The following is a 23,009-nucleotide window of genomic DNA, read 5'->3' on the forward strand; positions in this document are numbered from 1 at the left end:
AAATAATTAATTCATATATAGACATGTCTCTAAGGAGTAACTGATTTTCATTCTGTCAGACCTTTACTGGTAACTGATTTTCTGTCTCTATTTCGTATCCACATAATCACTACGCTTAAATGAGGCACATCCTATAACACCAAACAACATATAATACGGTACCTCTAATTCGCACTGTATAATGAGGGGTACTTATTAGAGGTAGGCATGGGCCGGGCTGGCATGAAAGTCAATCAAGTATGATAGTAAAATGGACTGACATAGTATGAGTCCGCCACAAGCCTTACCACAGTCACCACAGTTCGGAGGGTATGGATATTATTTTTAAAAGTTGACATGAACATGGCACAAACATGGTATGTCAACCTCCTTTAATAATCTAATTTACCAAACAGTATATAAAAATTACTAAAAGGATCTACTGACATAACACCCCCAAACAAATATTTCTTAACTTGTTTCAAGCACGACCTACTTGAACACGAGGCATGCTAGCACATTGGCCTATCTCATATCCAACATTAGAAGTTGTATACTAGCAGTTCCTCAAACCTTGTATAAAATCTTGTATAACTCACTAATTTGCTCTTTTTTGTGATTCTCTTGCACTGAACAAAAACTCTTGCCAAAATGAAGCACGACCCAATACAACAAATACATCCACCATCTGTGTAACATTCATAATTCCATACAAAAAAAATCTGAACATCTAATCATAATAATTCACAAATTATAAACCCCAAACAAGGGGAAGGAAAGAGAAAAAAATGAACTAAGACCATAGTATACAAGACCTAGAAACCAAATCTCCCAAAGAAAAAAAATTAGAAATCAGAAACTGAGGGAAACCTGAAAGCTAGAAGAAACAGTACAAAGGTCAAAGATCCAACAAGTTTGAATTTTTTTTTTATAAAGGACTGAGATGCAGAACACCCCCTCAATTTCACTTTCTTAGGAGCCTTTATTTGATGCGCCATCAACTCCCATCCACCATATATTGCCTCTCACCTTGGAGGGCGGTTATACGATCAGACTTCATATATAGACATATAGTCATATCCTCGACCAAAATTGCTACTTAATAAATTCCACCTCAGCTAGAGCTAAAAGCTATTTATGTCAATTTTTAACTTAAAGCTATTTATGAGAATTCATATTTTATTTCATTAATGAAAAAAAAAGCTAGAGGTAACATTCGCAAAAAATTTATCTAATGGATGGAAATTATTTTTCAGTGTTTACATGGAGACAAAATGAAATATTAGGAGGGCGGTTTTAGTTATATAATTAGCTATTGATAGGTAATGATCCCATTAGTTTAGTAAAATAAAAATTGCTAAGGATGTTATATACACAAATGACAGGAGGTATTACCATAAAATACTAATTATGACACTAATATAATTGCAGCTATAAAATTTAGCTGATACAAATAAATGAATTATGCAAACTCTGCAGTTGTGAATTAAGGCAGCATAAATCATGAATATAATTATCATTCTCAAATTTCCATTAATATGACAATAACTTGAACCAATAGTAAACTCAAATTCATATAGACAACTGTTATAATTACTGTGATTAAAACAGATAAAAAAATCTGATTTGAGACGAGACAAGTGTCAAGTGATGAGTGTACAAACTAACATATATACACTTGTATTTCTGCTAAGAATTGCAACACGTCACAATGGCCATTATCAGAAAGTGCAAGAAGACAATAAAAATCATAGAACCATACAGAAATAACAATCAGCCCATGTAAGCTATTTCTAGTTCAAAGAAAATATTGTGATTGGAGACATTAGTAGCAATTGTCCCAACATGTAAGAAGATGATAATACAAGAAGCCTCAGGAAAAAGGACAGAAGTTTAATAAGCACCAGTTACTAGACATTATAACACCAACTATAGTAATCTATTGTCATTACCTATACCATAACATTTGCATTACCATAACCAACAAAACAACCAAAAGCACACTTATTTGCAAGTTAAAAATCAACCAATTTTCCAATAATCAAAGCAAATCAGAAATTAAAGATAAAAGAAGGAACCTGGCAAGAACATAAAGGCGAGAATCCCAAACGAAAGAAATTAACCTGACATTTCTCGAGGAATTAAATGTTTTACAAACGAAAGAAAGAGAGGTAGAAATGCAATAGAAATAGCGATTATACCTGACTCCATTGTTGAGCTACCAAGCGACCAAGAACACCAGGTCCAACAATTAGCAAATCACTCTCACCAACTACCACGGACGATGATGATGTTCCTGATTAACATTAAATAGTCAATTGATTGAAACTTTTTAAGTGTATAATTGTCGAAATTGGAACAATAATTGAAAGGGGAGAGAAAGTAGCGAGAAAGAGGAAAAAAGAGAGATAAAGATAGAAGGCTTACTCAAAGATCAGGGCACGAAGCTGGAGTTTGAGCGACATTAGCTCAGCAACTCTCCACCACCGTCATCAATTACAAATCAAAACTCACCATCGTTGCTCTCCACCACCGTCAACAGTTACAAATCGAAACCCTAGAAATCGAAAAAAATCAAATTTTTGAATGAATTTTTTCGTGATTTTCACCTCAAAATCGGCCTCAGAATTTTTGTTTTACCTTGCTTATTTATGTGAGATGATGATGGGGAAACTAGAGAATTGGGGGAAATTGAGAAAATGGAGAATTGGGGGAAATTGAGGAAATGGAGAAATAGGGTGAGAATGGGTACTGTGAGAATGAGTGGAGAAAATGGATGAGAAAAGTAAAAATGTGTTTGTTCAAAATTTTGGTGAAAAAATTAGAGGAAACACTGCGCGCTTCAACCTAGCTAAAATTTTCATGATACAACACTACCGTTGCATTAGCTTTCATTTTTGTTAAAATATCTAGGCTATTGCAACGGTTCTTTAGAGCCGTGGCAATAGCTCTACCTCTAAGAGCATTAGTTTTATATCCGTGGCAATAGCCTACTCTATTGCAACGGCAATAAAAATACAGTTGCAATAGGCTATCTATTGCCACGACATTTGGATAAGGCGTTGCAATAGCTCATTTTTTGGCGTTGTATTTGATCGAAAATGTAGTAGTGCTACAAAATGTAATTTGCCAAAGGACTCGTATAGTCGGTGATTTACTCAAGACAGAACAACTGGCTCGACTAAGCTTGACTTAACACAACATGACATGTGTACGACTTGTGATTGTGTATGTGTATTTGTATAGTTGGAGTGTGTGCGCAGATACAAGTAACTGAAAATGCAAAAAAAATCCATCATTTTTTTGTCATGAGTGGAGGGTTTTTGTCATGAGTAGAGGGTACCGACTTTCTCCCGAAAAAGAAAGACGTGAAAAATGAAGTAAAAGTTTTCGAAGTTCCCTCGATAAAAAATTTGAAAAAGTTTTTTAACTTCCCCAAAAGAATTTTTTTTAGAAAAGTGTTTGAACTTCCCCAAATGAAAAAAGATTAAAAATGGGAAGAAGTTTTGAACTTCTTCGTTGAGGAAAGCGAGGTGAATCGCATGGATTTTCTTCTTGTCAAATTAAATCGCTTGTCTTGAAATAATGTATGCATGATGAATGTTCTTAGGCCAAAGGGCTAAGGGCTAAGGGCAACTACATGATGTGATACAATCAATGAATGCACTTAGGTCAGGAAGCAAAGCACAGTATAATCGTAGTTTATTTCTATGTATGTTGCTTAGGTTAGGAAGTTAAGCATCATATATAGTGTACAATCTTGGACGTTGCTTAGGTCCGGAAGCTAAGCACGTATACGGTGGTGCTTTTGAACAATCATGACGTTTGCTGAATGTTATCGTGAAGCATGCGCGGTATAGAAACAAGATTTCATGATAAAGAGTTCCTAAGGGGAGAATGGCAATGTATTTGTTAATGAAGTGTGTGAATGTGATACTAAGGTGAGGCTGCAAAGGCTATGGCTAAAAAAATCAATGTAAGAAGAGTTAAGATGGTGACTCTTTAGGCTGGGTAGGCTAATTAATGTGGGTTCAAGCCCCCAAGTCTAGCCCTAGATGGATATAGGGATGAGCATTGGAAATTCCTTGACATGACAATGCATGAATGTGATTATGAATGTGGCCGCACCTCGATGTGAGGTTGCCTACGTATCCGTTAGGAATCAGGCCAAACGTAGCTCTAGCTGAACTTTGCACAAGTGTATGTACACCTCAAAGAGGTTTTTCAATGGTTGTGACGTGGTTAGGCTGATGGTTTAAAAAAGAAAGGGGTAAAAGGCTCAAGACCTAAGATAAGCCCCCTAAGATGTGTAATTGTGTATTTAAAATTTGGACTTTGCAAGTTTTCACATTTTTTTTAGCTTTATTTTTGCTCTTGTCTTTTGTTAATCAATGTGGGCAATCCTGGATCATGCGCTCCATCACTCACTTAGCATTCATGTTTCTCAGGCACGGTACCAAGCAATACATGAGAGACGTAATTTGAGACGTGTTCATATCAAAGGTTAGGTGAATGTGGGTTGAATAAATGAGGCCAAATGTTAAACGAGGCTTAAAATGGTTAATAAAAGAATGGACTATGTGTTTGAATGATTAAGAGGAATAATGGGTTACAATAAAGGTACACAAATTACACACCTTCCAATCCCAAGGTTCGGCAATTGATTTTTTTTTTTAAATGTGAAAATGACATGATTGAGATGTAAAGGGAATAAGCTCATTTTATTAATGGAAGAAAGGTGAATAAAACATATAGAATTGTGAAATGGAAAACCTATGATAGACATACATTGGGGAAAGGGAAGTGAATGATACAAATAGAAAATAAAAACATCATTAAATCTTGTACTAAGGGTTCATCTTGCTTCTCATCTTCATTGCTGTTTGTTTGCATCAACCAAATCTTGAATGACATCTTTTAGATACTAGCACTGTTTAGTAGGGTGACCCCTTCCTTGGTGGAACTTGTAGTGGGCATTAGGATTCCACTAGGCACTCTTTTCTTCAGGTTTTGGCTCTAGAAATGGCCCAATAGGTGTTATCAAGCCTTAACTATAGATGCAATCAAAGGCAATGTCATACGTCATTCCCAAAGGAGTGTAAGTTCTCCTTATTTTGGGCAATGGAGCATCAAGAGCTAAAACTTCATTGAGATCGTATTGGCTTACACTATTGGTAGTATTTTCAGGCTTAGAAGATGAAGAAGAAGGATGGTCTTTCTTCTTGTTTTTCCAAGTGTTATAGTTGTTATTATTACCAGCATTCTTTATTAGCTTGTCCTCAAAATTGATGCCAATATCGTATATAGCTTCGAAAGTGTTCAATGGCAGGAATTTGAGATGTTGCCTGTACTTGTGAGTCAAATTTTGGATGAAGAGACAAACCATCTCTTTTTCCTTCGGTGGCTCAACCATTTGTGCAGCTGTTTCTCTCCACCTACTTAGCTAGGTAGTGAACCCTTCATTTTCTTTCTGCGTAAGGATAGAAAGCTCACGTTCGGAAGTCTTGGTTTGAATGTTATATTTGTAATGATACATGAAACTTTCAGTGACATCTTGCTAAGTTGCAGTGTACTTGGCATCCAGAGAATAAAACCATTGTTGGAAAGCATGCTTTAAAGAGAGAGGGAACACCGTAGGGAAGAGTGCCACATCCAATCCCTTGAGAGTCATGGTTGCAAAGAAGGCCTTCAAATGGAATATTGGATTGTTAGTAGGTTTGAACTTAGGTATGTTAGAAGTGGAGAACTTTTCAGGGAGTTTGTCCTTCATAGCCAAAGCAGTGGAAGTTTGTTCCACGTAGGTGAACTCTTTAGAAATTTTGTTCAGTTGTTCTTCGATCTTGTCAACTGTAGCAACAGTGACTTTGGTTTGTTCCATGGTAGCAACCTTAGTAGTAAGGGTTTGCATTATGGTAGAAAGTGCCTCGATGGACTTGTGAATGTTCTCAATATGTTCTTTAGTGGCCATTGGAATGAACTAAAAGTAGTTCGAAGGTGATAGTTGATGTGGAGATGACGGAGCTTTCTTTGGACGCCTCTTAGGTCTAAGAGGTTGTTGTGGTAGTGACTCGAACCGTACCAATCTACCCTTGCTCCTTGACTAAGTACTGTGAAATGAAACAAATTCACTCAATGGTTTAACTCACTGCTCAAAATAGGAAAGAAAGGGGGAAAGACATAATTTTGAAAACAGGTGAGAAAAACTCCACTCATCTTTATTATGACGGGAAAAGGGAAACACATGCATGAACCTAGTATGCGATCATAAACGACATGATGTAATACTCGAGTCGAAAAAATAAAGTGTGGACTATACTTGACTCGTGAGTGATTAAGTGATGTTATAAGACTCGTGGTATGATCCCATGGTTAGTCATGTAAACAGTATCAAAACGACTAATGCGTGGACCAAAATAGCACGGAAGACCAAAATAAGGACTGAATGGACTCAAAACTGTGTACCGTGGCACGGTAGTTGTAGGAAAATTTCCAAACTCAACTTTGAGGCCCACTGTGATCATGCTTTTAGGCATGGTGCAGTAGAAAAAAACAAATAGGCACCCCCCCTTTAGCATCGGTTCTTGAAAACCGGTGCCAAAAGAAATGAGTGGGATTGGAAAATAGGGAGTTGGCACCGGTTCCAACCAAAACCGGTGCCAACTCATTTAATTAGCACTGGTTCAAACCGGTGCCAACCTAAAAAAAAAAACAAAATAAAGAAAGCAATAGAGTTGGCACCATTTCGCCTTAAACCGGTGCCAACTATAGTAAATAGCACCGGTTTGAACCGGTGCCATTTAAAAAAAAACCCGGTTTAAGGCGCGTCTTCTTCTTCATTTCCTTGCTCTTTCCTCTTTAATTCGTTCTCATCTGATCTGCCTCTCTCTCTCCTCCTTTCTCCATTGAAGGGGCTTCTGAGCTTTCCTAACACTCCGTCTCTCTCCTTCGATCTCCTTCTCCATTAAAGGCCTCCATTCCTATTTCCTAAGTCTCTTGAGTTATTTCATTGAAGCGCACTCAATGTTCTCCATTGAAGTGTTCTCCGTTGAATCTAATTCTTGTATCCCCCATTGAAGCAGCTTCTAAGGTAAGTTGTTTATTGTTGTTATCATCACATTAATTTCACAATCTAGGGTTTATATTTGATCTAATCTAATTTAATTATCAGTGCTTTAAGTTTAGGGTTCGTAAATTCTTAGATTATGAAACATCATATCCAAAAGAAAAGAAAATTATGAGCGTAATTTGATTATTGAATCAAATATCCCTAAAATTATGAGATAATTGAATATGAAATTAAATCTCTTGTCCCTGGGCCTAGGGCGGCCGCCCCTACTGCATGCCCTGCCTCAAGGACGGGCCTGGTCGAGGAAGGCTGGCTGATGTTGAGGTTTTTGAGTAGAGAAAGCAGTGCTGTTAGACGGAGTTTGAGTACATGTGTTAATCCTCCATTGCCATGGCTTTTTGTGGGATTAAGCAATCCTGGTGATAAATTCTAAGGCACTCGTCATAATGTTGGCTTCGAAATGATTGATGCACTTGCTGATTCTCTTGGCATTTCACTCAATAATGTTCATTGTAAAACTTTATTTGCCCAAGGTTTTTCTTCTCTTTCTCCTTTAGTTAACTGCTACCAGCTAAGGAACTATTTCTGATTAATTTGACCTCCTCAAAAATTTATTTGAAATTTGTAATTCTGTTCCCAGAGTTCATTGGCAATGTCCCAATTTTCCTAGCAAAACCTTAGACTTACATGAACTTATGTGGCGAATCTGTGAGTCAGCTTCCTGCAACTCTATTGTGTTATTGCTGAGATTTTTGAATGAATGTGGATGATACTCTGCTTATTACAAGAATATCAGATGCTTCATTCATGGATTCTGTTTTCAAAATAAGTGATCAGGCTTCTGTTTCAGGAGATTGGTGCTAATCATTGTTCACTTGATTGTAGACAGGTCCTCTAGCAGCATATTACAAGCTACCTCTAAATCGAGTGATGGTGGTAATTTATTCTCAATCCTTGCTAACTTTATTACTATTCTTTCCCCTGGCTCAACATGATCCTTTTGGACAAGCTGTACTATTCGAGGCTTCTTTTTTTATACTAAATTAGCAGTATTTTTTTTCTTGATGACATATAGATGGCATTTAGAGGTAGAGGACGTGGGAGAGGATTTGGTGGAAGTGACTTCAAGTTTGTGAAGCCGGAATCTTTTGTACTTTTTCCGGTGAGTATATAATTTGACCCAATTTTATCATTTTCCATTGTTTTGAATCTTTTGATCTTGGATGCCAAAATTTGCTCCTAACAACTGTTGTAATGCAACTTTGCCAGCTTTTTTCTTTGTTGAAAGAACCTGATTATTTAGTTTATGTTAGTAGAACCCAATTCATTTCAGGACTATGGCTTTGTTGTTGTTGTAGGAGAAACCAAACTATTCTATGAATTTGATCACTTGAAACCTTCATAATTGCCCTGTTCCCATCTAGTTTCACTAGAGGTAAGACTCACATACATGGCTGTTGCCTGGATCATTACTTGATGTCATAGGAGAAACCAAACTATTCTATGAATTTTTAGCTTCTTGTTGCTTGGAGGACAGAAAACCCTATATTCATGATGTATATGTTTGAATCAAATAGATAAGCATTGCAGTTATATCTTATTAATATAAGATCATGAGAAGCAGCTCTGGGACCTATTTATACTTAAAATGGCTCTTGACCTATCTAACGATGCCTTGTGGAGGAAAAGCATGAGCTTTCATACTTTTCCATGTTTATGTTTCTTTCTTCATGCTCTTTTCTTCTTTCAAATTGATAACAATTTGGAGTTTGGGGTGTTGGTTTGCTTTTAAGCTAATAGCACTGGGACTACTAGCCCCTTAAAACCATGTCACTCAGAAAATATCGTGGAGTTACTGACAAAATTATCTTGTCAACTATATATTCTTCATTATTTCTGACACTTGACCCTCATCTCTCTCTCCCATTTGACCTGACCTTTCATATGCAACTATGATGTACTATGCAATTTTGCAATTAAAAGTTGCTGACAATTGATTATAAACATGTTGCTTGTTGTTACGGTTTGCTGATCTTTATGTTTTTACTGCTGTTCTCATACATTTTTAAGCTAAGATTGGAATTTATAGCTTTCAGCTTCATAATCGCTCTTTTTTTATTTCTTTGGTTTAATGTATTGTGGATTAATTTGATGATACACAGTGTCTCTTGGGTATTTTGACGACATATACATTCCTGCCTTTGCTCTGCCAGACCCGTCACGTATCGAGCCCCATGATGATGATCCGTAAGATCAATTACCTATATTTGTCTCTTTCTGCACATCTAGTTTAAATTTAAAGATACTAAACTTAAGTCAATATTGTTCCTTTATTTGTAATTTCTTTTTTCTGGGGAACTGCAGCAAGCAAGTGAAATGGGTGTGGACTTACAATGATCTTGAATTATCCTATGATGACGAAAATGTGGTCAGGACCCTCTTTGATTTTTTTTTTTATTGTTACTATTATTATTATTATTATTATTATTATTATTATTATTATTATTATTATTATTATTATTATTATTATTATTATTATTATTATTATTATTTAATCTTGTCACTACCATTATTATTTGTCATAGATTACTATGTTTCCTCATCTGCAGATACGGTTTCAAGTTACTAGTGTTGACTACCCTCCAATCCCTTTAGAACAAGAAGAAGGTTCAAAGCCTTTTGCTCCAATGGTTGTCACTGTGAGTTCTCTCATCTGACTTATAGTTGTTCACTTATTGTGAAGATGTTCCCAATAAGAGATGAAAAGAGAAGTGGGAAAAAAAAGATTATTATCATTGATGATTATAGTGTGTATGCATATAGCATTGGTATACAACAGAAAGTGCACATAGCAAAATCACTATCAGCAAATATCAATTATAATCAATAAAAATCAGTGGTTTTAAGTTTTTAATTAGAAAGCTCAATTGGTCTTTAATAAAAATTAGTGTCTCTAAGCGAAATAGGGAAGTATTCATTATTAATCAGAAAAATTCAGCTTAGTTCATTATTAATCACTTAAATAAACTAAGGTCTTTCATTTTTTTAATAACTTGCTTTATATATTCTGCTATATATCTTCCCTTTTGTTCTGGTTTGACAAACGGCTGTATAATTCGAGCATTCCTTTGCCATAGGGATTACTTAACTCTAATGGTTTAGGCCCTTTTTCATGGTGGGTATAATTCCCGATTACTGAAACTGATCATCACAGCAAGAACCAAGCTTAAAAGTTGACATAATAACCAGGCCTGATCATCGAAGTCATTCTAACAATCAAGTCGCAACAAAGCTGCTGAACTTGGTTCCCTGGTGCAATGTCCAGCTTGGTTACTCACTACTGCCACTAGCCTTCTTTGACACATGATGAATATACTCCTTGTAACTTCTGCAAGTGAGAAAGAGTTTCAGAGTATTGTTGAGAGAAACCGTAAGGAGGCAAAAGCAAGCTCAGCTCATTGAACGTTTGCTAGCTCATTGACAGATGGCTGTGAATTGGAGTATTTCTTAATTCAAGCTGCTGTTTTCCTATTTTGTTTTGAAAGTTAAAAGAAAAAATGTAACTGTATATATATGTTAATGTTTATATATCAATTTAAGTGAAAAAAATGCAAATTTTTTTAGGGTATTTTTGGCACCGGTTTTGACTAGAACCGGTGCCAAAAGTTTTTTAAATTTTTTTTAGAGACTATTAGCACCGGTTTTAAGCAAGAACCGGTGCCAATTGCATTAAATTTAATAAAAATAAAACTGGCGCCATTATATTTGGCACCGATTAACCGGTGCCAATTCAAGCATTTAGCACCGGTTTTGAACTGGTGCCAAATATTTGGGGATTTGGCACCCCTCAAATCCCCAACGGTTCAAAACCGGTGCCTTTGGGGGGGTTTGAACCAGTGCCAAATTCCCTTTTTGGTGTAGTGGTGGTGTCCAAAGGGAAGGAAGCTAGAGATAAAAGAGTCACCAACAATTTTTAGGAACTTATATACTGTTCACGGGTGTGAAGGTTACACTCCATTCACGATCACAGAGATCGCTAACTCCATAGTGGTCTAGAACCATGCCTGGATATTCGGGGATGATGGTACGAATTCAACCTAAAAGAGATTGAACCCGCCCTAAATCGGCCTTTACTTAATTATTATGATATTCATGTCCGCTTTCCGATCAACATACATATATCAAATTAACCCTAAACATGTTTAATCTACGTTGGTTGATTATTAATGCACAAATAAATCTAATATTGGTGATCACTTGAATTAAAATCATATTAGCCTAAAATCAAATTAGCAATTATCTTATTAGGCGTGATTTCAAATACAAATTCCCTTTAAACCTGCAAGAAGGGGCGTGATCAAGCAATAACAATCAATCATGAATAATCAAGCAATGTATAAAATAATTGACACAACAATCATCATCATAATTATATTATCAAAACATCAATAGTAAGATCCTAGGCATGATACTAAACGGATTAATAACAAATCCTAGCACGTCACTAATAAAAATCATAATCAAAGCATTAGCCTAAACATGATACTAAGAATCAAAATCAACATCCTAACATGGTACCAGGAATCAAAATCAACATCCTAACATGATACTAGGAATTAAAATAATATCCTAAACATGATTTCTATACCAAAAGAATAATTAAGTAATCGAATTACTCACTTTGATGCCTCGTACCTCTTTCTATCAAAACAATACACACGTTAGTACCTTCAAGAAAGATTAAATCAAATAAATCAAACAAGAATTGAAATATAGATTTGGGACCAAACCCTCAGAACTATCAACCTTTCACGTCAAGGTCAAAGGCAACTTCGAGATTGGCTAAGAGTGTTCGAAGCTCGTGAAGGAGGTATGGTGTTTGCTTAGGGAGAGCATCAAAAGATGTGTGTTTGGATGAGTTGAGATGTGTTTAGGCTAAGGCTAGAAATCAAGAAAGAAGAGAAAGATAAGCTTTTAGCTTAAAGAGAGGATTAGATGATGATTGTTGGTGATGAAGCTTGTTGATGATTGAAAATGGGGTGAAACGACCTCTATTTATAAGGTAAAAAAAGGGTCGAAGGATCAGAAAAGAGTCAAAATTCAAATTGGAGTAGAACTCTCTTTATAGCTTGTCGCGGCGCGATAGACAACAGTTTTTGCGGTTTTTGTTTTTAACATAACATTTGATCCAAAAATCGGAATAAGATAAATAATATATCGTTGGAAATCTCTAGAATTCTAATTTCCAAATAAATTGGAATCAGGTTGATATCTTTTGTATAATAAAATATATGATCGAAATAGCGAAAGGTGACAGTTTTGGATAAAGTTTGATATTTCGTTCATATCTTTTTAATTATAGCTCGGAATTAAGATTATGATATATCATTAGAAAGATAATTTTAAGGGATATACAACCAACCAAGATTTTAATAAAAATTATGAGGCACAAAATTCAGTTTTGACTGGGATTAGGATTATCAAAAATAGATGTTTTATTCAATATCAAATTCTTTAATCTTTATCTTTCGGGGAAAGGATAAATTAGAACCTTCTAGAGGATTCTAGAAGCTTCTAATGAATCCTAATCAGTTTATAATTGAGATTAAAGTATTTGTACCCTCCACATGATCATTAGGTCGTAGGTCCGGTGGACATAAGTCCGGTTTGGGCTCGGTTTAGTATTTTGGTCATAACTTCTTCGTTATAAGTCATATTTGGGCTTATAATATATCATTGGAAAGCTCTTTTCAACCCTCATCCAAATACACAATAATTGGACCAGGATATGGAACAAACTAGACTTTTATGGACGTTTTTATGAAAAGGGCACGAAATGAATGGTTTTCAAAGACACGAAATGAATGATTTTGAGTTTAAGGACACGAAATGAATGATTTTTGGTTTAAAACACTTTAGGTGAGGTTATAAATGGTCAAGGCTAAAGGGAATTTCACTGGGTTTGGTTTTTGGGGAGACATAATCAGGTGTCTACAAAAGCCCCCAATTTGACTGAGTTTGGAGAAACGTAACTTTAGAAAACAAAAGTCAAAGTAAGATCGATAAGGACAGAAAATGATCCAGAACGTTCTGCGATCCTAAACCATTCTTTTTAACGCCAATACCTGCAGAAAAGCGTTAGTTCTACAAATAAAGTAGTTAAAAATGCGTATCTTGCACTGTCGGGTACACGTCTCTAAGTGACAATTTTGTTGAATTAAACTCTAAATTATCAGGGAGTGCCACCTAAGGTCGCTGTGCTTCGCCATCTTCTCAAATTAAAGTGACAACCCCTAAATTATCAGGGAGTGCCGTCGAAGATCGCAGTGCTTCGCCATCTTCAAATCAAAGTGACGACCTCCAAATTATCAGGGAGAGTCTACGAAGATCGCTGTGCTTTGTGATGTGCAAATCAAGGGGGACAACCTCCAAATTATCAGGGAATGTTGTCGATGATCGCAGTGCTTCGTGATCTGCATATCAAGGGGGATAACCTCTAAATTATCAGGGAATGTTATCGATGATCGTAGTGCGTTGTCGTCTTCAAATCTTCTCGCCTTCACTTCTGGAAGTGGCATCCTTTCCGGCTTTGGAAAATCTGTCGTAACAACCCCATCTCTTAAGGTTTTACCGAGCTTTAAATTTATTTTCTTTATGATCACTACTCAATCAATGTACTCCACCAATGCTTAGGCAGACTCAACCGATGCTTAGGTGTATCGAAATGTGCCCAACCAATGCTTAGGTGTATTGAAATGTGCCCAACCAATGCTTTGGTGGACTCAACCAATGCTTAGGTGTATCGAAATGTGCCCAACCTATGCTTAGGCGGACTCAAAAAATGCTTAGGTGTATTGAAATGTGCTCAACCAATGCTTAGGTGTATTGATTATGCTTAGCCAATGCTTCGGCGTTCTTGAACGTGCTTAGCCAATGTATAGGCGCTATCAAATGTGTTTAGCCAATGTTTAGGCGTTATCAAAGGTGCTTAGCCAATGCTTAGGCGTACTCAATCAAAAAGTGAACGTCATCAGGCCGATCACCAATCAAACATGATCGTCATCGGGCCAATCATCAATCAAATCCAGATCTTTGGTAAACTGCTCATAATGAGGCTTAAGGAAGAACAATTTGCTCATCACGAGACTTTGGAAAGAATCGATTGCTCATCACGAGGCGTGAGTAAATAATTGTCGTCCAGAAAATCGACCTGCAGGAATTCAAGTCCAACGTGCCATGTCGGGTTTCATCGTGTGGCGACAGTGTTGTCACGCAGCGTCAAGGTGTATCGCGCTGCGTTGTTTCTGTCATGCTGCGTTGGAATAAAGGTTAGAGTTTTTTAAACTCGTTCTGATTGTGCGGCTTCGTTGCTATTGCTCGCGCCTTTTGCTCATTTGTACTCAATTATATTGCCTGATATCTTTTGTAAAGCTTACTCGTTCTCTAGGGACGTGGTGTACCTGCATCTATATTTTGAACTATAGGACTTTGCTCATATTTATAGTTTTCTTGAGGTTGACCCAAGGCTTGGTGTTACTTAACCCATTGTGGTTGGTTGGCTTGAGGTTGACTCAAGGCTTGGTGTACTCAACTTATTGTGTGACTCAATGTGATGTGACACGTATGTGCAGACTCAACTCGATGTGATGTGATATGACTCAAGGTGAATGACTATTGTGTGGTGATCGTGCTCATCCAACTCAAAAATTCTGAAAAAGCAAAAATTTTCCATCATTTTTGTGGAGGGTACCAACTTTCTCCAAAAAAAGAAAGACGTGAGAAGGAAAAGAGGTAGAAGGTTGGTGAAAATCAAAAGAGGTGAAGTTTTCGAACTTCCTCAAGAAGAATTAAGCAAGCGATGGTGCATGTTGAGTGAGCTTAATCAAGGGTATACATTGGTGTTGTATCTCATGGTGCAAAGTTTGATGATTCGATAATGAAAGTACTTGGATAACTTAGGCGCGGAGGCTAAGTACTTCATACTTTGTGATGCAATGATGATTATGATAATGAGTGATTCTAAGATGACAAGGCATGCTTCAAGGTTGTATCAAGATTTCATGACAAGGGGTTCCCAGGGAAGGATTATTTAGTTATGTATGTGTTAAGTGTGTGAAAGTGTCACTAAGGTTAGGCTGCAAAGGCTAAAGGCGTGAAAAAAAAATATTTCGAGAAGAGCCAAATGATGGTGACCCTTAGGCTGGGTAGGCTAATGAAGTAGGGATCAAGCCCCCAAGTCTAGATCTTAAGGGATAGGGATGAGAATTAAAGATCCCTTGATATGATCATGCATGAATGTGAATATGAGTGAATGCATTTTTATTACGGCCACACCTCAATGTGAGGTTGCCTACCGTTAGGAATCAGGCCTAACGTAGCTCTAGCCGAACCTCGCACAAGAGTGTGTATATCTCAATGAGGTCTTTTAAGGGTTGTAACGGGGTTAGGATAAAGGTTTGAAGAAGAGGGTTAAAGGCTCAAGACCCAAAATAAGCCCCAAAGTGTGCAACCTTGCATTTGAATCTTGGTATTTGCATGCTTGAGGTTTCTCACTTTTGAATTTGTTTTTTTTTTCTTTTTGGCTTTTGAGATTTGTATTTGAATGTTCTTTATATAAGTGTGGGCAATCCCGATCATGCGGTCTGTCACTCACTTGGCATTCATGTTTCTCAGGCACGGTACCGAGCACTTGATAAGAGACGCAATGTGAGACGTGTTCATATCAAAGACATTAGAACACTAGCCCTTTTGCACACTTTTATTGATTTTTGAACTTATGAAATTTTGGTAAAAATCAATCTAGCTTTTGCTTTGAAAATTGGATAAGTCGCACACCATCCCATCCTAAGGTTAGGTGGATGTGGGTTGAAAAAAGAAAGCCAATCGTTAGACGAGGCTCAAAGTGGTTTATCAAGAGAGGTTGTATATTCAAAAGGGGGTAAAGGTAATATGATATGGCTACAAGGGGTGGCTTAAATCATAGGTACCTTAAGCTTAGTTCGGCAATTTTTTTTTTTTTTGGAATGCAATGCAATGATCATATGCAAAGAAATAAAATGCTCATTTTATTGAAAATGGAGAAAGGAAAAAAAAAACAAACTCATGTAGTAAAATCTAAGAGATGATAGGGGGTGCCTATGCTAGACTTTATTAATAGAAAGGGAAATCAAGAATAACAAAAGAATCATGAAATCTTGTCGTTGAAGCCCGCGTCATGTTTTGTGTTTCATCTTTGTCAATCACATGACTCGAACTCAATTCAACATGCATAGATAAGGTAATTCTCGAAAGATCATAGTGTATGAGGGAGGATGATATGTATGGGGAAAGCATGTAAGAGGAGAGTATGTGAAAAGTGTTTAAGAAGAAAGGTATAAGGTATGTAATGTATGGAAAGTGATGTAAAGGGAAAGAATGTATAAAGGTATATGTGTATAAGGAAAGTTATGTGAATATGGAAAGATATGGAAAAAAACCGAGAATAGGATGGACCCTCAACTCAAATGACGGAAAGGACGACTCATGCATGGACCTAAGATATGGTCATGGTGTGAAAAATGTATGTACAAAGTGTGTGCAACGACTCATGAGTGAAAGTGATATGTTCAAGACTCGTGTAATGACCATGTGACTAGTCATGAGAACGATGTGAAAAAACGAAGGACTCAAGGACCAAATAGCCGAAAGACTAAAAGATAGACAAACTAACTTGATCAATTTTGTCCAATTTTAATGTTTGTGCTATTTATTTGATGCCTCATATCTCTTTATTTCACGTCGAGGTCGAAGGCAACTTCAAGATTGGCTAGGAGTATTTGAAGCTCATGATGGAGGTATGGTCTTTGCTTAGGGAGAGCATCAAAAGATGTGTGTTTGGATGTGTTGGGATATGTTTAGGCTAAGGCTAGAATTAAGAAAGAAGAAAGAGAGAGAAGCTTTTAGCTTAGAGAGAGGATTAGATGATGATTGTTGGTGATCAAGCTCGTTGATGATTGAAAATAGGGTGAAATGACCTCTATTTATAAGGAAAAAAGAGGGTCAAAGGATCAGAAAAAAGTCAAAATTCAAATTGGAGTAAAACACTCTTTATCGCGGCGCGATAGACAACAGTTATAGCGGTCTTTGTTTTTATCATAACTTTTGATCCAGAAATCGGAATAAGATAAATAATATATCGTTGGAAAGAACTGGAGGTCTACTTTCCAACCCAGTTAGAATCAGAGTGATATATTTTGTAGAATAAAATATATGATCGAAATAGTGGAAAGATGTCAATTTTGGATAGAGTTTGATATTTTGTTCATATATTTTTCGTTATAGCTCGGAATTGGTATTATAATATATCATTGGAAATATAATTTCAAGGGCTATCAAACCATTTAAGATTTGAATAAAAATTATGATGCACAAAATTCAGTTTTGACCGGGATTAGGTTTATCAAAAAGAGATATTTTATTCAATACCAAATTCTTTAATCTTTATCTTTCGGGGAAAGGATAAATTAGAACTTTCTGGAGGATTCTATAAGCTACTAATGAATCCTAATAAGTTTAGGATTGAGATTAAAGTATTTGGACCCTCCACATGATCATTGGGTCATAGGTAAGGTGGATCTAAGTCCCATTTGGGCTCGGTTTAGTATTTTGGCAATAACTTCTTCGTTATAAGTCGGATTTGGGCTTATAATATATCGTTGGAAAGCTTTTTTCAAACCCCATCCAATTACACAATAATTGGACTGGGATTATGGATCAAAATAGACTGGTCTAGAAATTTTTACGAAAGGGCACGAAATGAATGTTTTTCAAAGACACGAAATGAATGAATTTGGGTTTAATACACTTTAGGTGTGGTTATAAATGGTAAAGGCTAAAGGGAATTTCACCAGACTCTTCAACTATTCACCTAACTCGATAATCAAAGATGTGAAAGGTATTCATCACTGAGTTTGGTTTTTTGGGACACTAGTAGAAAAACACAAATGCGCCCCGGTTCAAAACCCCCCATTCGCATCGGTTTTAAACCGGTCTAGAATTGAGGGATGCAAAAAATGTAAAACATTCGCACCGGTTTTGAACTGGTGGGAATACTTGTTATTAGCACTGGTTATAATAGGTACCCAATTTTAAAAAATTATATAATTCATTACTTTTGGCATGCCCAAAAAAATCAAAACAAAATTATTTTTTTTACTTTTTTCATCTGAATTTATCACCAGACTGTATAGATATACATAATACACTTAAAACTGATAATTTTCATTAATAACCTATAACTTTACACTTGGAAAGAATAAGAAAAAAAAATTATATAGCAGCAGCCCAGTAGTAGAACAACATCACAGTAGCTAAACAGCAGCAGTACCGAAGCAGTAGCACAAAAGAGAATGCAGCGTCCATATTAGGGAATAGAGCAACCTGAATGCAACCTGAATTTTATTATTTCATGCACCAATTTGATTACAGATCCATACGTAACCTGTCAAATTTTACAAAAATATCCTACATTACTAACCAATTATTTCATAACAATAAATAAATCAACAACAAAAATAACACAAATCCAATTCAAAAGAATAAACCCAAATCACGAAATAAAAACAATTATCAAATAAAAATCGCAGATGAAAACATTCTATAGAGTCTACAACAACAACAACACAAACAAACAAACAGCAAAATACCCTCTCAATACACACACTCAAAACATATTAAGAAGTTATTAACAAGCATTAAGAGAACCCCTTTTTCTACACTCACTCAATATTCTATAGCTAGGCATAATCAAATATTCAAGAGCAGCCGTGAAAGCCATATCAACTTGCATTATGGCATTAACAACTAGCAGAAAGCCAGAAAGATAGTATAGGACCACATAAGGCAATGCATACATTCAACGCACATACATTTCAATACAAATGTTAAAGGAAAATAAGGTATAATCCTTGGATAAATAAGTCAGGAAAAGGATTAGTATAGATAAGAAAGCACAACTTTGATAGCCTGCACAAAGACTCCGAAATGGCGGAATTGGACCGCTGAAACTGCTCAAATAGAGATCTAAACTGACCAAATTTGTCAGATTGCCCTGCTCACTAGATATTGGCCCCCTGATATTGTTACTGTACAGTTCCCTGAGAATAAAAACATACTCTAATAAGTTCATATAATTTCATAACAAAAAAAAAACAAAACAAAGGATCAAGTACATGAAAAATAATTAAAAAAGGTTCAAAAGCAATAATTATTTGGTTGATTTCCCATCAAAAAAGGTTCAAGGATGACTCAATGTATGCAACTATATCCTTCAAAACGAGAGAGAGAGAGAGAGAGAGAGAGAGAGGGAGAGAGAGAGAGAGAGAGGGGGGGGGGGGAGCGAGAGAAAGAGAGAGAGGGGGAGAGAGAGAGATAAAGATATATACAGAGTACAAACAGCCAGCTATTAGTTTATCACTCCTCTAATGAAACTAGTGCACAGAACATTTTTTATTTATGGTAGTAAAATACGGAAGCAGCATAGACCTTCATTCCTTTTTCAACAATTATGTAAGTTTCAGAGGTTGAGAACAACTCAATAGAGATAGCACCATCAGCCTCAATCTTGTCAATGGCTTCAGCAAGAATACTCCCAAACAAAGTCATCATTTCCAGAAGATATTAAATCCATAGTTACAGGTAACAAGTATAAATTAATATATAAACATACGCTTAAAGCCACACCTGCCCCCAATCTCGGTAGAGCAAAAGCAACAGCTACAGCAGAGTAAAAGTAGCAGCAGCAGGGGTGCACTGCAGGAAAGCAGGGCAGCAGGTTCAAGCTTCAAGTCATTCGTTAAACACAAAAACACAACTCAGAAAAACAATCCAAAACCCAATTTTAATTCCTGAGCTATACTTGTCAAGAAACTCAACAATTATGGTACAATAAGGCAAAATAAGAAGACAAACTAGAAACAAAATATAATGAAATAATCCACCATTATCCACTACCAAATGAGATTTAATTTGCATATTCAATCAAAAGAAACCAAAAATGATCAAAATATACCCATACCACAATCAAGAAATCAATCAAAATATAACCATACAAATATATACCTACAAAATCAAATTAAATGACAGCCAATACAATATTCACAATACATCCAAAAATCAAACTATTGAAATTCAAGATTCAAGTATCAAATGCTCTGTATATTCACAAGTCAAATACTCTGTGCACCCATAATTCAAATATTCCATATATTCACAATTCCAAAAGCTCAAATTAACAAAATCCTAGATTAATCACAATTATTGAAACAAATTAACAAAACCCTAGATTAATTGCAATAAAACCATGTAATTTGATTTTAAACTCCAAAACTACTATATCAACCACTTCAATCATCATCTATGCAATTTAACAAATTTCATGTTCAATCAAATACTTCGGTTCAATTCTTCCAAATCCCCAAACTTAATAATTCAATAATTATTAAGATTATATCAAATTTGCATCAAAAATAACAGCAATTTCGTAAGAAAAAACGTACCAAACCAACGACGATCAGGTCGAATACAAGAATCAGGCAAATCACTTAACTGAAATTGCTCGCTCATAATCCAATATCCACCACAATCAAATTTCAATATCCAAATCAGAAGTTCTCCACAACACAACACTTTCAAGTGTTCCATAACATCAACCCTAAGCAAATTAAAATTTAAGTTAAAACCCCCCCAAAAAAACAACTATTTCATCCAATCAATAAACAATGAAAAAAATAGCAAATCCAGAAATTAAACAATTAAATTGAGAGTAAAAAGAAAAAGGGATACAAGGATGAGATCAAAGAGTCTCCTGGTTAACTTTAACAAAATTAGCTCCATGGACATCCCAAATTCAACTGCATGTTGAATACGAGAATCAAATACAAATAAAAAAATTAACCATCAAAAATTGAAAAATTAATTGAAATCAAAACCCTAAATAACTTGAATTAGGGAATTTAAAAACGATTCTCGAATATAATCAACAATTCTAAAAGTAATTCGACAAAAATATAACGCAAAGCTAAATAAATTAGAAACCCTAATCTCAAATTTCTGATTTTTTGTTCAAAATTGATTTGAATTTGTTGTTGTTGAAGAAGCACGACAATCCAATTGATTCAAAATAAACGCATCCACAAACCCTAACCTCCATTATTGTTGATTTAAGAAATAGGTGGCAGCGGTGACGATGGTTGTATTTGGTTCGAATTGACACTGATTTTCGAAGGAGAAGGAGAACGAGAGCTGACAGAGAGAAGAAATGGAGAGATAAAGTGGCTGGAGGTAAAAGGGTGGTGGTGGAAGCTAAGGAGTGGTGGTGGGGAAGCTAAGGAGTGTCAGTGGAGTGATAGAGGAGAGAAAAGAGAGAGAAAGGGGGAACGAGAGGAGAGAGAAAGGAGAATGACTAAGTGAGTGTATGGTTATTAAGTTGGGAAAGAATGTGTGTTTTAGAAATGTATAAAAACAAAGGGGCACCGGTTAACCGGTGCTCTTTGTATCAGAAGTGTAGAAAAAAAAATCAAGGGGCACCGGTAAACCAATGCTATTTTTATTTTGGGCCACCGGTTTCCAAGAATCGGTGCTCATTCTTCAGTGCGCATTTATGTTTTTCTACTACTAGGAGACACAATCAAGTGTCTACAGTAGTACTGTCGTGACACGACAAATTGTACCATGGTGTTGTACAAGTTGCCGTGACACGGCGCTTATTGCAGTGGCGCGGTAGTACTGTCGTGGCTCGATAGTCGATTCCAGGTTCTTTTATTTGTTTTTTCCAGTTTTTTGTCAATTTTAGAGTTTGTGCTAATTACTAAGTGATTACGGTCCATTGGCATTAGTTAGTCACAAATCAAACAAGTAAACCAACAATCAACTATGCATACATAGGGCATGTAGTCAAGATGATGCAATGAAGTTCACAACCTAAGGTCAACTTCTATGTTCCACTATGGTCAAGTTTACTTGGGTGTCAAAAGGGTACCATGGTTAAGAGTTTGGACGCGTTAGCAAGGCAGCCTCCCTTGAGGGTGTATGCCAACGGGCGGCTCCGCAAGTTTGTGATAAATTCGAACTCAACTCCATGGTTTGGAGGATTTAATACCTCGGATGAACCCTAATGGTCATGAAAGTTGTTGAGTTGATAGAGCTTAAATCCCCCGGGGCTAAAACGTATGTAGAACACATACGATTTTTCAGAAAAAATCGAAGGAAGCTAACAACGAGAAAAAACAGAACCACTAGAATGTTTTCAGTAGTAATGTGCCACGATAGGGAGTATCGTGCCACGGTACAGATTGTCGTGCCACAGCTTTATGCCGTACCACGATGGTCTGTGTCATGCCACGACAATTTTGTTGTTGCGGGGTACTAATAAAAACATAATTATGCTTTAGATTTTTCGATCGTGATCAGGTTATTCGATTTTTTCCTACGATACAAACCTAAATATGACGTTAAAATGTCAATGGATATGCAACAGTGCCAAATGAATCACAAGAATACAATTCAAGAATCTTTCAAGTCTTATCCACTCTTCTCAATTAAATACCGATCACTCAATTCGATAAATAATCAAAAATCCTCCCCAATGGAGTCGCTAACTTGTAAGCGTCATTCGAAGCGCGTCTACTTAAGCATGGTGTGAATATGCTTCATAGGAAGTGGGAATTGACATATACGATTAGGGACACGATTGGGGACAAAGCAAAGTAGGGAGCCGCCAACAAGTTTTTAAGGAACTTGTAAACCGTTCACGGATCATTTAAGGCAACCACGACAAAGGGACAACAATAGGCATCAATGATTGACCCGTGAAGGTTATACCCCATTCACAATCCATGAGATTACTAACTCCATATGGTTCGGAACCACGATAGGAGGATCGGGGATGATGGTATGAAGTGAGTCATGGAGTCACATTCGCCCGTAT

General features: G+C 36.3%; 2 long non-coding RNA genes across 6 annotated transcripts; one reads left to right on the forward strand and one right to left on the reverse strand.

The window, feature by feature from the left end:
- Positions 1 to 1,634: 1,634 nt before the first annotated feature.
- On the reverse strand, positions 1,635 to 2,941 carry LOC110711166. Its single transcript, XR_002509289.1, has 3 exons — positions 2,407 to 2,941; positions 2,181 to 2,275; positions 1,635 to 2,102 (listed from the first exon to the last, which is right to left on the reverse strand). It is a non-coding gene; the product is annotated as an uncharacterized LOC110711166 (long non-coding RNA).
- Positions 2,942 to 6,640: 3,699 nt separating this feature from the next.
- Positions 6,641 to 10,645, forward strand: LOC110711160. 5 transcript variants are annotated; one of them, XR_002509282.1, is made up of 9 exons: positions 6,644 to 7,066; positions 7,301 to 7,578; positions 7,686 to 7,753; positions 7,931 to 7,981; positions 8,121 to 8,207; positions 9,208 to 9,292; positions 9,410 to 9,473; positions 9,655 to 9,744; positions 10,183 to 10,645. It is a non-coding gene; the product is annotated as an uncharacterized LOC110711160 (long non-coding RNA). The 5 variants fall into 5 exon arrangements; XR_002509281.1 differs by having other exon boundaries at positions 6,641 to 7,066; positions 7,301 to 7,753; XR_002509283.1 differs by having other exon boundaries at positions 6,641 to 7,066; positions 7,301 to 7,753; positions 7,935 to 7,981.
- The last annotated feature ends 12,364 nt before the right edge of the window (positions 10,646 to 23,009 follow it).

The sequence above is a fragment of the Chenopodium quinoa genome, unplaced genomic scaffold (genome assembly GCF_001683475.1).
Source record: "Chenopodium quinoa cultivar QQ74 unplaced genomic scaffold, ASM168347v1, whole genome shotgun sequence".
Classification (NCBI taxonomy): Eukaryota; Viridiplantae; Streptophyta; class Magnoliopsida; order Caryophyllales; family Amaranthaceae; genus Chenopodium; species Chenopodium quinoa.